The sequence below is a fragment of the Lagenorhynchus albirostris genome, chromosome 5 (genome assembly GCF_949774975.1).
Source record: "Lagenorhynchus albirostris chromosome 5, mLagAlb1.1, whole genome shotgun sequence".
In the NCBI taxonomy this organism is placed as follows: Eukaryota; Metazoa; Chordata; class Mammalia; order Artiodactyla; family Delphinidae; genus Lagenorhynchus; species Lagenorhynchus albirostris.
In genome coordinates this window covers 70,166,457-70,184,866 of record NC_083099.1, presented here as the reverse complement: position 1 = coordinate 70,184,866, position 18,410 = coordinate 70,166,457, and the positions used below count along the sequence as shown (strand labels likewise).

The 18,410-nt window shown below is 41.3% G+C and overlaps 1 protein-coding gene and 1 long non-coding RNA gene across 2 annotated transcripts in view; one reads left to right on the top strand and one right to left on the bottom strand.

Annotated features, from left to right (window-relative positions):
• The window catches only part of FGF12 (fibroblast growth factor 12), a 566,009-nt gene that overhangs the window by 26,578 nt on the left and 521,021 nt on the right, over positions 1–18,410 (top strand). The gene's annotated exons all lie outside the window — the stretch shown is intronic.
• LOC132520540 (uncharacterized) lies at positions 16,156–17,486 on the bottom strand. Its single transcript, XR_009540566.1, has 3 exons — positions 17,352–17,486; positions 17,140–17,213; positions 16,156–16,274 (listed from the first exon to the last, which is right to left on the bottom strand). It is a non-coding gene; the product is annotated as an uncharacterized LOC132520540 (long non-coding RNA).

Sequence of the window (18,410 nt, the reverse complement as noted above, 5' to 3'; positions counted from 1 at the left end):
GCATGTGAAAAGCCCTCTTTACCTGCCATCTCTTTCTAGTTCCTTCCTTAACTCTCTCCTTTCTTCACAAAATCCCCGATCATGTCTGAGAAACAGCCTGGGCAGCTCCAGTCTTGGAGAGACAGATGGGGGCTCTGCCAGTTACTGTAAATTCTCGGAAAATAAGCCTTCCGAAGTCTCAAGTTGGTAATTTCAGAAATGATAACAGTGAGGCCAGCCTCGAAGTGCTCTTGTCAGGATTCAGTAAAAACGTGGGTAAATTACTTAACACAGTCCTTGTATATGATAGACACTAAAGATATGGCACGATTATTATTATCCACACATATTGTACCCTTGGCCGGAAAACCTACCCTCTCCCTCTCACATCTCCAGTTTACCTGGCTAATTTTTTGCTTATCATTTAATGCTCTGTTGTGTGCTGGTATCTGCTCCCATCTTCTTCCTCCTCTCCCCCAGTCCAGTGTACTCCCACTATCCTCTCACGGTACCTGAGAAGTCATCTTAGGTTTGTGGAATATCTGCCTCCCTCTCAGCACTCCTCTCGGAGCTCCTTGAGGACAGCAACTGTGATGTAAATCTCTCGTCTCCGTGTCCGCATTCAGGAGCTGACATGTCAACACTCAAATGCTTGTTGAATTTAATTTTATTTCACAGATATTTTCATAGTGCTTATTATGTACCAGGCACTTTAGAGATATTAATTTGTTAATCTTCATAACAACACTATGAGGTGGGCACTCTTATCTTCATTCCATAGATAAGGAAACTGAGGCACAGGGCAGTTAACTTGCCCAAGACCACACAACAAGTAAGTAGGGGAGTTCAGATTGGAACCCGGGCCCAACCCTTCGCCCATGTCTGGGTTTAATACTGTCTGCCCTGGGGTAGTATTATATGCCTTGTCTCTTTGAAGATTATCATGAAGACTATGCAAGATGTAAGTTAACTTTGTAAGTTGCAAAATGTTGACTAAATAAGGGAAGTGAGTTCTTTGATTCATGTTGAAAGTGCTATAAAAATGTATGTTATGACACTGACTAAAAAGAGATCAACATGATCATAACACTGAATAGAAATCTGATTATTGTCAAAATGTCAAGATACTCTTTTTTATCCTGATTTTGAGTTACTGAAAGAAGAAACTACTTTTTATATTTTCTTTTCCATCAAAGGAAAGCAAAAAATGGAAAAGAGTTTAACATACGTCACCTCTGGAGTGTGGTCCCACCGTCTTTTTCCTGCAAGGATCAATTCTACTTGTGAGCAGCTGTTTAGAGCAGATGAACTTCCTAAAATGGCCCTGGAGAGAAAAAAAGCAAACAGGCAGCTGCTTGACCTTTTTCCAAATGAAAAAACAAACCCTGATCAGTTGGTCTTGATTGGCATGTGCAGAGTCAAGGAGTCTTTGATCAGTTTTTATACCAAATCACCCGTGATGATTACTCATTGCTCACTAACATTATACCACAGATCTTCTGGTGGATCTGATGTGTGTTACCATTTTAGCTTCAGAAACACAGCTGTGGACAGCAGGTGCTGGTGCCGGGCCAGTGGTGACCTATGGGGAGAAGCAAGAGAAAGTGTTTCTTATTGTACAGATCGCCTGGGTTGGGATTACCTGGAAGGGTTGAATCATGCAGTTATATGGGACCCACCCTGGATCTACTGGTTCAGAATCTCTGGGAGAGGATTCCCAGCTGTTACACTGAGAGCAAGCACCTCCAGTGCAACTTGTAGAGCAATGCAATTTGAGTACCGTCCTTTTAACTTCGGCTGCCTTAACAAAATTCCATAAGCTGGGTGGCTTCGAAAACAATAGACATTTATTTCTCACAGTTCTGGCGGCTGGGAAGTCTAAGATAAGGATGCCACAAGATTTGGTTCCCATGAAGCCCTGCTTCCTGGCTTGCAGACAGCCACCACCTTCTCACTGTGTGCTCACGGGGTCTTTCCTCAGTGTAAGAGCATGAAGAGAAGGAGAGAAGCAGAGGGAGAGAATGAATCTCTTTTTTTTCTTAGAAGAACAGTAATCCCATTGTGAAGGCCCCACCCTCATAACCTCTTCTAAACCCAATTATCTCCCAAAGGTCCTACCTCCAAATACCATCATTTGAGGGTTAGGGCTTCAACATACGAATTCTGGAAGGGACACAAAACATTCAGACCATTCAACCATGGAGGTGGGACCGTGGTCTTCTGTGGTGTCATGGAAGGTGGGAATAGATCTAGAACTTAATTTGACATTTCCCAAAAGAATGACAGATTCTCATTTTTTTCCTGCTGGTTGTGATCAATTCACTGATGTTTAGACCTTCACAGGAGCTTAGAGACTGAGTTTGCATTAGAACAAAAAGATATTCTTAAATCTGTTTTGGCTCAGTTGTGTCAGTGATTTCAATTTGGTTCCCTGTGCCTGTAGGAAGGAAAAAAAAGGAATGAATTTTCGGGATGACCAACATTTGAATTGCTTGAGAATGATAAAAGTAAGCCCCACAGAGTAGTGGTTAAAGAGATGATATATTAGGCAGGGCTGTAGTCACCACCTGAATGATGGCAGCTGCCCCCCCAAAATTTTTCTTCCAACTTTGTAACAACTGCTTAATATAGCAGGAAAGTGTTTCTTTTTTAAGCCCTGTTAGGAGGTGCCGGTGCAGACTAGTGTGTCCTCTCTGAAATCTCGGAACGGTTTTTCATGTCATTCATCACACCAGCATAAGAACCATGGTTTTAAAGTGATGGCAGTATCAAGTCTCTTGAAATCACCTAACACTCCAGCTGCTGCCACAGCGCACCACCTTCTGTAAGTCAGGGAGCGCTTGTAGGTGTTTGGGATCCAATCATTTGTCTAAGGACATGTGCAAACTATAACTGTTGTCCAGTAGGTTTATCATATGCAATAGTGCAGTTCAATTCTGACACTCACCACCTCAGTTTAGGCCCTCTCTTTTGAGGATACCATCTACTCCCTGTCTTCAACCGCCTCCTATATTCCTGTGACTCGTATGTCTCCAGGCCAGAACTTTCTCCTGAACTTCAGAGTCAAAGCACCTCAAGCTCCACTGGCCCAGACTGAGCTCTTTATTTTCTCCCCAGTCACTCCCCTTCCCCTGTTTTCTCAACTTGCCAAATGGCATCACAGTCTGCCAGGTACTCACAGCAGAAACTTAAGAGTTATCCTCAGGACCCCCCTTTCCTCACCTAGTCGCATTCCCTGTACCCTTTCATCATCTCTAGTTTAGATGATGATGTCCCTCTAATTCTACTGTCTCAGTTCAGACACTCATCATCTTTTGTCTCCGTTGCTCGATGCCTCACCGGCCTCCCTTCTCTGGCAGTGCCCCTTCTCCCCTCTACCATTTTACAATAAAGTGCAAATTCTGTGCTCTGTATTGTACTGAGCCACCTGGCTTGCAGTCAGGAACTGTACTGAATGGATGCGCTGCTTACAAGTCATCCCTGAGCCACATTGCTGAACATCAGAACAACTTGAGGACTTGGTCAGCTGCATCCAGCACCAGGCCCTTATTAAATAACTTTATGTAAATAAATTATTTAGCCTAATTTAGGGCAGGCTCCAAATCTCCCCGTTCTGTAATTCTGGCAGCTCCTGAACCAGGGCTTAGTCATAAGGTCAGTTTTGTTTTTTATTATGGGTCTGGCACCGAACTACCTGGTAAACAGTAGGTTCTTATGTTTTTTGTGGACTGACTGCAAGAAGGTGCTTTCTCATATACTTGAGAGTGGAGAGACCCTCAGCAAATTGAAAAGAATCCATTCATTTATAGATGTGCACGCTGTAGTTAAAGGAGAAGAAGCAAGTCACATTGTGAACCCGAGCTTGTCTGTCTGGGCTGTTCTGATGCCTCTCACGTCCCCGGCTGGGTTTCCTGCTGTGCAGTTGTCCGTCTTTTCTGTTGCTGAGTTTTCTGTCTGCATCAGAACTCACCTCACTCTCTAACCTCTCTGGCTTTCACCATGTAATGACCCAAATAACCCCTGCAGTAGCTTCTTCATTTTAATAATTTCTTCATTTCATTTTCCTGCCATTACCTCCCAACCAAAGGCCACGACCTCCTGCTTTACTGTCTGAATGTGTTTTGGTGTAGCCCCTCAAGCTCCTTTTACCTCATCACCCTGGGCCCTGGGCAAGAGTCTCCTGTCTCTTTCACACCATCTCCTTTTGCAGCAAGCATCACCCTTCCAGTCCTGTTTGGCCCATGGCTATGGCGTGAGTCTTTAATTGCTCCCACTACCTCTAATTCTTTGTTGCAAAGGTTTGAAGCAGTGACACTTCTAGATTTTGCTGAGGGTCCCGCAGAACCCCTCACTTGCTTCTGCTTCTGCCTTTTAAAAACTGCTTTCTTAGCATTGAGGGAATAGGATACGTGGGGTAAGCTAATTTTTCTGTTAATAAAAGCAGCCCATAGTCTGGAAATCTTGTGCCAACCCAGGAGCAAAAGAAAAGGTTTGTTTTTGTTATTTCCGTCTTTTAAACTGTGAAGTTTTACTAGCACACATTCACCTGGTGGCAGAGAGGATGGGAGAGAGAATTTTACGCTCCTCCATTTCAGGAAACATTACTCTTCCCTGCCCTGCCACTTGGAACAACCTCCTGGCCTCCAAGTCTGAAGCCCCATTGCCAGTGCAGCTGGACTCCCGATACTGCACAGCTATATGGAGAAGCCACACACAGTAGCTGTAATGGTTTAGAACAATTAGATGTTTGTTTTTAGGTCTGATCCTTGGGTGTGGTGGTAGTGTTAGGGGTGAGAGCTAGGGCTTCCTCGTTTGAGAAGCTTTATCCAAATCTCTTTGTGATCTGACGATGGAGCCGGACTGTTTATCTTCCGAGTCAAGCCCACATTCTCTGCTGATCTTCCCCGGCCCCACCATGCACATCTCACACCTCACAGCCTTACCCAGCTGCTCATGTTACCCATACAAGTCGGACCTTCCATGCTTCTTTGATTTCCTCCCTACCCTTACTTTACCAGGATGCTGCTGCTTTATCTACTTCTTTCTGTTGTATTTTAAATACTTACTATTCTCCAAAGCTGGGATCTAGAGTAGTGCGTCTCAAAAGTGGTCCACCAGTCCTGCAGCATTAGCCTCACCAGGGAACTTATTAAGAGTACAAATCTCAGACCCCACCCCAGACCTCCTGAATCAGAAGCTCTAGGAAAGGGCCCAGCAGTCTGTGTTTAGTGAGCCCTCCAGGGGTTTCTGAAGCATACTCGAGTTTGAGAACCACTGCTCTAGAATGAATTCCACGTCCTCCCTTTCCCCCAGTGGGCACTGTCAACGGTCCTGTTATAGTGGATGTAAGTCAGGCTGCCTTTCAGGAAGGCCCTGGAATTCTGCATTATGCCATGGAACTGGCCCTGTTTTCATTTATGTCATAAATGGTTATGGAAAAGACCTTACTAAATGCCAGGGAATATGGTGGGCTTTGAGGAAATTTCAGGCATGACTCAGTCATGAATTTTTCACATATATGAACTGTGGGGAAAGGAGGGAGGTTTAAGATCTGCTACCAACTACAGGGCGGAAATTAGCAAACGATCTAAGAGGAACTGAGAAAGGTAAATGAAGGGAGAGAATGTTTCTAGGTTAGGGTCCAGGGACACGGATGGGTTTGAGTCATTCAAGGGTAATCATTAAATTCAGGGGATGAGAGGACAAGGCTGAGAGAGGAAAAGTCCCTGACCTAGAAGAGCTCACAGCAGGGGTTGGGGCTAGGGTGGGTGAGGGAGACAGCTGCAGCAACCATCGCGACTACCAGTACGAGAAGCAGTCTAGGTCAAAGTGGTGGTTAAAGTGTGAGCTCTGCAACCAGCCTGGCTTCACATTCTGCACCTGCCCTTTACTAGCTGTGTAGATTTGAGCAATTTCCTTAACCATTCTGTCTCTGCCTCAGTTCCCTCATCCATGAAGGGGAACAATAAAAGTATTTCCCTCACAAGCTTGTAAAGATTAGCACACAATAATTGATGAAAAGCATTTGAAACAGCTAGCCTGACACATAGTAAGGGCCTCTGTAGATGTTATTTGTCATTAACTATTGTGATAGCAACTTGTATAACACACCCATAAGTGGGTGTTCTATAGCTTAACTGTTCTGATGATATTTCACTCGTGGTGGAGTAGCTCTAGAAAGCATTTAGACAGTCAGTCCAGCTTGGCTCAGTGGAATTGCTTTGTATTGGTCAAGAATACAATGCCAGGACTTACTTGAGCAGGAAATGATTCCAGCCAGTGTTTCCTCTTTTGGCTGATGGATTCTCAATCAGTCTGTTGCGAACTTATAGGCTAGGATTGCCTAATTCAGAACATCCAATGCCAGGCAGCCCACTCGTGGTACCACCTCTGCGTAAGATGGAAAACATGCTAGAAGCTAGCTTTTGCATCACCCACAGGTCTCTGAGTGGGGCGGTGGGGCAGCTTGCACTGAAAAATAGAGAGAAGGGTCACATTTCATCCCCACTGGTGCCAAGGCATTCTGCTCAGGCATAGGCCAAATGGCTGTTTTTTTTCAATTTCCAGATTTAGAGTTTCTTATTCTTTGTAGTCATTGCATCTTCCTGTTAGAAGACAAAGAGAAAAACAATATACTGAACTAGCTAGTAAAATGATTAGAAAATATTATTCATTGAAGCAATTGGAAATACAGCTTAAAGAGAAGGGAATTCTGTCTTTGTGTAAGTATAAAATGCCCCAGGCCAGTGCTTTGAGTGCATCACTGCATGTGGTAGAGTTTGCTTGCTACAGCATCCAGAGCTTCTCTCTGGCCTAGCCTTCTGCAGAGGTGAGATGAGGAGTGGAGAGGAGGGGCGAAGTCTTCTCAGCCCTGAAGTTCACAAGAGATTATAGATGCTGGGCTCAGGTTTGCCTAGACTCAGTCAATTCCCAGTGTGGAAGCTGAGGGAGGTGTGTGCTGATTGTCTGGAGGGTTATAGTTTGAAAGGTAAGGAAGGAGTAGAGGCCATGTTTGGAATGCCATCTTTTGTATGTGTGTTGGGGTAATGGACTATTCATCTGCACAAAATCAAGCCATCGCTGTAATGTGTGTGTGCGCTAGGGAATACAGGCTGTCACTACGGAACGAGCAAATCCAGGCTGCAGACCAGGGGCTTATCAGACACTGGAGAAAACTGTGTGTCTACCCAAACATTGTATTAGTTTGCTAGTGCTGCTCTAACAAAACATAATAAACTGAGTGGCTTAATCAACAGAAAAGTATTGTTTCACAGTTCTGGAGACCAGAAGTCCGAGATCAAGGTGTCAGCAGGGTTGGTTCCTTCTGAGGGCTGTGAAAGAAAATCCATTCTGTGACTCCCCCCTAAGGTTCTGGTGACTTGTTGGCAATCTTTGCTGTTCCTTGGTGGGTAGAGGCCTCATCCTATCTCTGCCTTCATCTTCACATGGTGTTCTCCCTGCACACATCTGCCTCCAAATTTCCCCCAATTATATTGGATTACGGCTCATCCTAATGACCTCATTTAACTTGACTACCTTTGTAAAGACCCTATCTACAAATACGGTTATATTTTAAGGTACTGGGGGTCAGGACTGCAGCATATGAATTTTGGGGAAACACAGCGCAACCCATACACTCACATATAATGAGTCAACTATGATTCAGTCCCATATACTATTACATGGAGAGAGCCATGGACCATGAAACAGGAAGCCTGAGGGGTGATGCCAGCTCTGCCTCCAATTCGCAGTTTACTCAGACACATAGACTCTGGGCATCTTCCGCTTCTATAAGGAGAGGGTTTGGCGGTGTTCTCTTAGATTTCTTTTATCTCTGGTCTTCTAGGGGTAGTTTGCACCTCTCTCTCTGAAGTTCTCCCAACCTGTCGAGAAGTCTTATGTTGGTTTATAGCATCATACTTTGCCTTTTGGCTCCTGGTGATGTGAGCTGGTCCAGGGACTGCCCTAACAGAGAATTCCAAGCACTTATCACAACAGGGGAGGAAGAACTGGCTTATGCTTTTATTTGAACTGTCAACCTTCTGGTTTGGTGAATGTTTGATGTGTTCCCAGCAGTGCCTTCCTCATCCTCTACATTCTCTGTATGAACAGGCTTTGTCAAAAGTGTAACCTCTCCAGTCTGGCATTACCTCAGCTGTGTCATTCTGAACAAGCCTGATCTCCTGAAATGATGGCCTGGGTTTAGGACCCTTTTGGAGTATGGCCAGCGCTAGATGTCACCAAGTCTTCACAACCGATGCAAATAGTGAGCCACACTACCCAGGCCTGAGTTGTTTCCACTGATCTGCTTAGCCATCTGTGAGTGCCTGTGAAGCACACCTGGGGAAGGTTGAATTTCAAGCGTTTTAGTAACCTATTTTATAGGCACATATGACCTTTAGATTCTTAATTTGTTTTTTAATGTTTTGTATGTGTGTGTATGCTTTATCAGAGCATACATTTGCAAGTAGCATAAACTTACTATCTGTGTGTACTGGGCAAGATGCTTCGCCTCTCTGAGCATCAGATTCCTCATCTATAAAATCGGCATAAAAATCTCCATTCTGTCCCCTTCTAAGGATTGTGAAAATGGATTGGCTGAAATGGTGGATAAACCAAAGATGAAGAGAGAGACCATCTGTCCCTGTTTATATCTATTGTCTTGGGGTGGTAATTAATAGCATCTCCTTGTACTCTCAAAAATGTCTGTTTGCATAATGAATCATATGATCATCGTGTAAAATGATGAAATGTGAAGATTCTTGGTTTTATCATTCATGTCACTATATAGATGATCTTAAATTCTGGCTCTTAAATAATCTCACTTAAAAAAGTTTTTTTAAGGGAATCTGTTGACTTTTGCCCCAGTTCAGTGCTGAATTGTCCTCTGCTCAAGCCCCTCCCTGAATATGCATGTACCCTTAGCTTAAAGTTTCTCCAGTTTTACTGTTTAGGGAAGACACTGCTTTGGGAAAGATCCCCGGTGTTCTCCTTCCTGGCTGCAAATAATAAATCCTTCCCTCTAAAAAAAAAATCTTTTTAAAAAAATATTTTTCCCTTACTTACTTTGCAGGTCAGAATAATCTATTTAATGTGAGCTCTACAGATCCAGACCCATTCATATTATTGTTGTCAAGGGCCCTGGTGCACCCCAGATGGACCCTGCTGTTGCTTTGCCCCAGGACTATCCCAGGCCCTGCCAGCACTCAGGCTGTCCACAGGCCTCAGTAACTCAACTGATTTCCCCCTACAGCTTACTCTACCCTTAGGATACAGGATGATACTAGTTTTCCTGGTTCACCCTTTTCTTTCTGCTCCGAAAGACACATACTCAGGCCCTGTCCATTTTGAGGATAAAACCACTGAATACACTGGTAGACAGATGGTGATATAAAGACATGGGGAGGTTGCAGAGCTTAAGAAAGGATACAGTGTTCTTACAAAGTCCTTGGTGTATATTTCCCTACTCTCTTGTTATGACAGTAACTGCACACCTCAGCGGGCTTCTATCCTCTGCATTTATGCCTAAGGCTGGACACACCACAGCTCTTTTTTCCTTAGACTCCATTTTCTCCTTTAAAAAAAGCATGCCCCCCTCAATGTCCTGTCTCTCAACCAATGCTGAGTAACAGGTTATAGGCTTAACTTGAAAGAGCATTTGCATCTCGGAGGATTTACAGAGTGGAGAATACTCATTTAATGAGGACTTTTATTCATCTAATTGCATATTTCTTATTACTATTATCATTAAAATTTTTGGCAGTGGAAAGCACAAAATCTACTGTGCCTCCTTCCCCTTTGTACAGTTGAAGAAAAGGGAGGCTCAGAGATTAGTAACTATCCTTTAATCACAGAGTAGCCTCATTCTAGGTCTTCAAGCTCAAGATTTCATCCTAACATACTATTCACAGTCATTTATTGAATATTTATCATTTTTGTTTTTGTAAGATGTATTAGATATAAGTGTTTGCCAGTGAATAATGAAATTCTAGATGGATTGTATAGTTTCTAAGTGTGTATCACAAATGCTTAGCCTCTTCCTTCTGTGGATTATAGTGGCCAGATTTTGGCATCAACACTTTTGACCTTCAGGGGGTTTTGATTATTTACAAAGCAACTGACCAGAGTCTACGGCATGTGATAATTTGTCATGTAATTATTATGTAATTGTCATGTAATAATTATGGCATTTAATCATTTGTCATGAGGACAATAACTGACACTTGGGTTGTTCTAGGGACTAAATGAGATAGGGCATGAAAAATCCTGAGCATCAGTGTGAATTACTTGGACTGCAAAGCTGGTAGGAGTGATTACTTAGTGAGAGAGCCTAGTCATAAAACACCCAGCATTGACGTTTGAATGAGTTGGATTTAAGGATTGGGTGATTTGGAAAGGTCTCTGGACGTAGTCTTTATGAATGCAGGAGGTCTACTGTAATTCTGTGAACATAGTAGCATTCTTTACATTCTTCTTGCTAACACACTAGCCTCTTCGTGGTTACCCCCTTTCTGGGGCTCTTCTAGGTGACCTGCTGGTGTGACCGTGTTACCTGCAGAAAGTAAATCAGTGATGAGAACACCTCCCCATGCTCAGGAGGTTCACGGATGTGAATCACCCAGATTTACCCATTTCATGGACAAAAACTACCTTTCTAATTCTCATTTTCCTACCAAGGCCTGGTTCAAACATCCACTTCTCCTAGCCAGAGCCTTCAACTTGAAGTAGTCATTCCTCTAAACCACAGCAGCTGCACCTCTCATATGCATGCATGCCTCTTACTGCCTTTTGTGTTGTGCTCTAGCCCATGACTGATTTTTTTCTGTATTTCCCAGCATGCCTTGAGCGGAATATGACACATAGTAAGAGCTCTTGAAATGGGCACTGAAATTGAGTTGAGCAAGGGAGGTAAGGGTGAAGGAACTCAGGGGATCAGGGCCAGAGCTCTACTCCTCGTGGAACATTTCCAACTCTTCTTTTTAGTGCCAAGAGTTCTAAACTTCATCTTTGTACCTGGGCTGCATATTTCTGTGGCCTTGATGGATTCCTTGGCAGCAGCCTGGTGGCAGAGAAGCTCAGAAACGTTTATGGAAATTTAAGCAAATTGATTAATAACGGAGGCAAAAGAAACCTACACAGTCTTTACCTCCCATGCTCTATTTCTTTTAAAGAAGCCCGTTTGTGTTATCACTTTAACAGTTTGGTCAATAACTGTGCCTTCTCACTGATCTGTCCTCCTGGGCTTGCAGTGGTAAAAGCTGTATGCATCTTTCCAAACTGCTTTGGCAATATACATGCAGGAATCTGAGGTAGAGATGAGTGCGTGGGTATCCACTTACAGGTATGATTTTAATATGTGTTCACTGACTTGGAATTTTCAAGTTCGCTCATACCAAACTTAAAGAAAATAAGAGAACATTCTGACACTGTAGTGATTTTATTTTTTATTATAATTTTTGGCAACAGGAGAATCTTATTTTTCAAAACTTTTGTAAAAAGTCCAGAATTGTCCTCAGAATAGTTGGGCTGGGAGGTGTGTGCTGGAGAGGTTGCCTCTCTTTCTTATAGGCTCCCACCCCATCCTAGGCCCTTCTCACAACTGTAGGGTTCTAGGAAACACAGAAAACTTCCTCATTATTTCCCATCATTATCATACTCATGCAGTTTATTATAAGTGACTGTTGGACTAGAAGTCAGGAATGATTGGTTCTAGTTCAGGCTTCACCATTAACCTGCTATAATATTAAGTCAAACTCTTTCCCTGGGTTTCAGTTTCTTCACTGGTGAGATCAGGGAATTTGTCTATATGAGCTCCTTGGTATGGTAACCTAAAGAGTGATAGTTTTACTTTAGTCTATTTTATAATTAAAAGTTATTTATTCCTTTAAAACTAACTTGATTTTAGCACTGGGTATGGGCTTGGTCAGCTTCAGATTTCTTACATGATCTTGGAATTTTATTTCTTTTTGTGGGCCAAGATGCTTTGCTGAATGCCTCCACTTCACAATAGCCTTCAGCTTCTCACCTGACTAGAGGAGTGTTTCCAGTCCTCTAGTATACATGTATGTATGTATGGGCTTTCCCATTCATCACCTCCTATGATCTTTATAGGAAGTGTGTGAGGTATCAGGGAGGGCATTTCATGTCCATTTTACAGTAGGGGAAAGGGTTAAAGTCACCCAACTGGCCCAAAGTCACACAGCTGGTGAGTAACGATGGTTATTTCCACCTACTCATTTGATGCTCCTGTATATTGGGTATTTTGACCTTTTAGGAAAATGATGGTTAGAGAACATAAACTAATCCATGGAATTTTCATCAAAGCCTCATGAACTTTTTGTCTTTAAAAACTGACTGCTATGGATCCTGTTTTCCTAATCCAGAAGAAATAACGAGTGGACCATGTAATCTCTAAAATGTCTCTTAACCGTTCACCAGGTCTCCTGTCACTCCTGCCTCCTCCGATTATCTACTCTACAACCAGGGAGATTTTTTTTTCCAAGCACAAAAATAATCATATCACTCTCCTTTTGGGTTTTCCTACTGTCTTTCCCGGAGGCTCTGGAGGGTAATCTAAATTCCTCTACTTGGTGTATAAACGTTTCATAGTCTGGCTTTTGCCTTCCTCAGCAGCCCCCCTCCCCTTCCCATTTCCATGCCCTCCATTCATGTGCTCAGAACTGACCTTCACACCCATGATATTCCAGATTTCATGCTAGGATGAAGAAGAAAGGTGATAAATGAGATAGATCCAGGTGATGCCCTGTCTGAGATAACTATCTAAAATCTAGCTGAGCCAAATGTCATGCCTTTGATACCACTCAGCTCAGAGTGCCCTCCCATTTCACCCATCCTCCCTCTACCTGGCAAACAGCTTCTCATCTTCAGAACTCAATCTCCATTGCCTCTATGATGCCTCAAGGAGAATTGAACTAAGCTATCCTTTTGGCTCGCATTGTACCTTGTGTAGATCTCCATGATAGCACCCATAACACTTTAACCATGTTCTTTGGTGTACTAGACTGCAGACACCTTGAAGATAGGAGATTTAGTAAACATTTATGTAGTGCTTTAGCAGTTGTGAGTCAAAGTACTGCACAATGAATAAACCTCTGCCCAGAAATAGAAGACCATTTACTGTACTTGCATTATCTTTAGAAAAGTTGATCTGCCTGTAGATATACCCCAATGTGTTATCCTTTGTGTTAGATCATATCCTAGATCACTTGCCATTTCAGCAAATTATGCTGAGCCTCTTGACAGATGCTGTTGGTTTGAGTTAACCTTCATAGAACTGCAGAAAGTGGCAGCTAACGGATGGGTGAACCAGAGCCTTATGTGTGCTACAGCCATTTACACTTAACATTAACCTTCCTATAGCAGACATATGAATGAGGAAATAGCTAGATATGGGCCATGCTTTTTGCCTAATTTAGGTTATCTTAGATCATCTACTATTATTGTTATTTAAAAAGTAAATGAACATTTACATACAATTCCAGCATTTATTAGAAGTTCATGATTTATTTTTAGAATTTTTTAAATTACTGATTAAAAAAAAAAAGTAGCAGGGCTTCCCTGGTGGCGCAGTGGTTGAGAGTTCGCCTGCCGATGCAGGAAACACGGGTTCGTGCTCTGGTCCGGGAAGATCCCATGTGCTGCAGAGTGGCTGGGCCTGTGAGCCACGGCTGCTGAGCCTGCGCGTCCGGAGCCTGTGCTCCGCATCGGGAGAGGCCACAACAGTGAGAGGTCCGCGTACCGCAAAAAAAAAAAAAAAAAAAAAAGCAAACCAAAATACAAGAGAGGATGAAAATGCCAGTATAAAAATCTGAAAATTTAATTCTGATTATGATTCCTTCTAAACTATTGTTGTTAGTGCATATTATTCAATGAATCCATGGAAATCTGCCTACCTTCCATTTTCCAAAGTACAGCAGAAAACTTGATAGCAAATGAAGATATGATTGCTATTCAATTTTGAAACCCATGCTGTGGATTTTTGCATTTCCAGTAGGTGTTTTACTCTGAATTCAATCCCTACATACACCTTGTGCATTTAGTTGAGATAACCTTTTCTGTTACTCTCCAGACACAGGCCCAAAGTCACCTCCTTCAAATGCCTTCCTAGTTAACCCCGTCCATCTCTAAGTGCATCCCCATCTCCTTAGCGCTTCGGGAACTTTCTGGAATTCTGTTCATTTCTGCTAGTTTGCATGTTTGATGTGTTTGCCTTCTGTCTTGTTTTCATGCTTAGTCAATCAATTTTTTCACGTTCCACCAGCGTGAGATCTGTCATGCATCAGTCTGTCTGTCTGTCTTCCCTTATTCTCAAACTAAATTATGTCCTCCACTCCCCCCACCCCAGTTATTCTTTAAACTAATCAAGATTTATAACCTGATATTTAAATAGTGTGTATTTCATTTATTCTTAACTTCTCGCTAGACTGTGAGGTCCATGTGAGGAGGGTCCATGTTTCTTCTGTTCACAACTACTAGCCCAGTGCCAAGATAACATTTGTTAAATAATATTTATTAAATAAAGGTAATATAGAAAATTCAGAAAATTCAAATGCACATAAAGAATAGAGGGAAAAATCACCTAATGGCTAGTAAGTTTCAAATAACCATTGAAACATTTTTATCATGTATACAAACTATACACACACACACACACACACACACACACACATATAAATGTTTATTTAAAAACCGGGATCATACACTATATACTATTTAAATTTTTATGCATGATATCATGACCATTTATTATATCTCCATATATTATTTACATTATTAAAAATATTGTTTTTAAAGATTATCCATATATCATCAGTTCTCAAGCTTTTTAGACTCAGGAGATCTACACACTTCAAAATTACTGAGGATTCCACTGAGCTTTTGTTTGAGTTGCTATCTATTGATATTTACCTTATTTGAAGTTAAAACTGAGAAATATGAAAACAGTAATTAATTCATGAAAAATAAGTAAAAATAAATGATTACATGTTAATTTAAGCCACATGTTTTTCTTAAAATAACTATATTTTTCAAAACAAAAATATTAGTATGAAAAATAGTATTGTTTTATATTTTTGCAAATCTCTTAATGTCTGGCTTAGTGCGTGACAGCTGGGTTCTCATATCTGCTTCTGCATTCAACCTGTGGCAAATACTCTTGTCAAAGTATATTTAGAAAATCCAGCCTCATACAGATACGTAGTTGGAAATGGAGGAGTATTTCAATAGTTCTTTCAAGTAATTGTGGATATTCTTTTCTAATACTATATCAGAACTCAAAAAGTTATTTTCTTATACTATTTCACATTGGTCTGTCTTCTACTTTGAATGGATATTTTACCCCCATGCATTATGTTTTACATTACCTAATGGCTACATTGATCATTTGGAAAATACTCGTTCACTGAGTTATGCAGATCTTCTAAATGTTGACATCGTTCATTATACAGTGTCATCCCATGTCATGAGCCTCTAGAAAACACATTATCATAAGAGATTGATAATGGAAAAGGCAGATAACACTTTAATATTATTGCAGAAATAGTTTTGATTTTGTGGAACCCCAGAAAGATTCCATGAACATCTGGCGTTCTCTGGACCACATTTTAATAGTTGCAGCAGTCTGTCAGTCATTCATGTCAGTGTTCAATTCTGGACAATTCTCAGCTATTTTAACATTGCTTCCTTCTATCAATTTGGGCAATACCTATTATACAAACTGAGCATAGTTATCGTTTTGCGTTTTCTATTATACTAATTCTAACTTCCATTTCACCAATGCTAAATTCTACTCTAACTTGTATACTATTTAAGCTCATCTACTGAGATTTTTTAATTCATTTTAAAGATTTCATCTTTCTTTCTTATTTGCCTATTCTTGTTTCCTAACTGCCTGTTCTTATTTCATAAATATCCGTTTTATATCATGATTATTAATTTTTTTAATCCCTGAAAGTCTTAATGCTACTTTTTAAAACTCTTAATCAGATTTATCTATTTTCTCTATTTCATGTGTATGAAATATTCTGTTTGTTGGGTCAGATTATTTTATACCACATCGCTGGGCTTTTTCATGTGTTTTAAAAGTCTTGCTTGAGGGCTTCCCTGGTGGTGCAGCGGTTGGGAGTCCACCTGCCGATGCAGGGGACGCGGGTTCGTGCCCCGGTCCGGGAAGATCCCACATGCCGCGGAGCGGCTGGGCCCGTGGGCCATGGCCGCTGGGCCTGCGCGTCTGGAGCCTGTGCTCCGTGGCGGGAGAGGCCACAGCAGTGAGAGGCCTGCGTAATGCAAAAAAAAAAAAAAAAAAACAAAAGTCTTGCTTGAGATATTTTCTTCTTTCTGGGAATTTCTCTCCGATTTGGGGGAGTTTCTCTTGAGTTCTGTAGGAGAGTTTTGCATTTGGATCTGGTTTCTACAAAATGCACAGTTCCAAATCAGGTCTTATGATAGAAACTCAGTTTGAGTTTCCCTTTTGGGGATAGTACAATTCTGGTCTTGCATCCTTATGCCACATAGACCCAGATCCCACTTTTACATAGGTATTTCTACTTCTTCCCACAGAGTGGCCCTAGGAGAATGGGAAGACTTTTGCCATCATCTTTTGCAGGTGGGCAGTACAATCCCAGCTTCTGGATTCTCTGGGGAGCCCATCTCTGTCCCTCCTACCATGCACTAGTCATATTTGTTCCCCATTGCATGTTCCCATTAAGAATCCTGACCCAATGTTTGTATCTGTTCCCAGTGGCCTATAGAATGGTAGCTTTGTCTCTACTTACTACTGTGGGTTGCCTCTCTATTTCTGCCATGCAGAATTTTTCCATTCTTTTTTAAGAGTATTCTGTTTCGATTATACATAATTCATGTTGTCATTTCTTTTTGTTATTTTATCAGTTATTTCTGACCTCAGAGTGGAAGAGGGAATTTTTGGTATGAACTTAATTTGCCATCTTGACCCATTTATTGATTATAAGAATCTACCAACATTTATTAAAACAATTCCCCATTCTTGGACATTTAGGTTGTTTCTAATTTCTTCTTGTTAAAAATATCACAACGATAAACACTTTTATAACTAAATATTTGCATGTATCCATTATTATATCCCTAGATAACATTTTCAGAAATAAAACTGATGATTTTTACCTTTTCATTATACATGTCTGATCATGCCCTTCTTCCAGATTTTCATGGACCTTTTACTGCCTTCAGGATAAAGCCTTAACAACATGGTGTGGGGTTAAAGTGCGTCAATATCTTACTTACCTTTTTAACCTCATGTTCTACCACTCTCCTCCATTCACCACACTTGCAATTCTGCAGATATACTATGCTCTCTTATTAATCCGTCTCTTTACCTGTGATGTTTCCTCCATCAAGGATACTTTCTTCCCATCTCTTTGCACCGTGAAATTCTACTCATCCTTTAAAACACTGCTCGGGTGAGCCCTCTGCTGTGAAGTCCTCTGTGACCTTTCCAGAAAGCATTTCTCTCTTCTATGCTATTATAGTTCCTTTGTTATAGCATTTAATACAGTTGTTTACATGCTTGTCTCCACCACTAGGTTGGGAAATCCTCGAAAATTGTTGTTTGAACTCCAGCACTTAGCATGGTGCATGACATATAGACGGTACTCAATGTATAATTGATGAATGAATGTTATATAACTTGGTGAGTAATATCATTGAATCACATAATTTTTTTGGCTTCTCTAACCACATAGTAAACTTGTTTTGGGTCAGAACTCTATCATGATATTCTCTATCTATCTGGTTTATCATAGTCTTTTCATCTCTCATCTACTAATGCAGTATTAATAATATTCTTAGCATGCTCTAAATATTTATTATTTGATTGACTGTTAGGCTATACTGCAGAATCAGTGAGGTTGAAAAAAATGTACTGTGGGTTTTGCTGCAGGTCATTACATGCCAGGCCATCAGGACGTTTGCACTCAATACCCACCTTGGACGAGCCTTTTTCCCTTTCTTAGTGTTCTCAGGTTAAACAAAGGCTTTGGACTTGAAGACCTCCAAGGCAGCTTCCAGCTCTACTAGTTTATCTTCTTACTCATAATTACAATCCTATGTCCAAAACTTAGACTATGGCCCCTGTTCTATGAAAAATGAGTGAGCACCATGTTTCATAAAAGCTCTTGTTTGCGGTATATTTTTAGAGTGCCAGAAGGGGAGTCATAACACGTGTATTTGTGTTTCAACTTGCATCTGGAGAAATGACTTATGCAATTTCTGGGAAGAAAGCTTATAAACTCTTCTTGAAATATTCTGACTACAAATGAGCACACATATTTCTGGTGAATTTAGAAATGATAGCAAAAATGATAAACTCTGCTGCTTTCCAGAGTAAGTTCAGAGGGTGAAAATAAATTCTTAAGTTAAGCAAATCTGAATGAAAC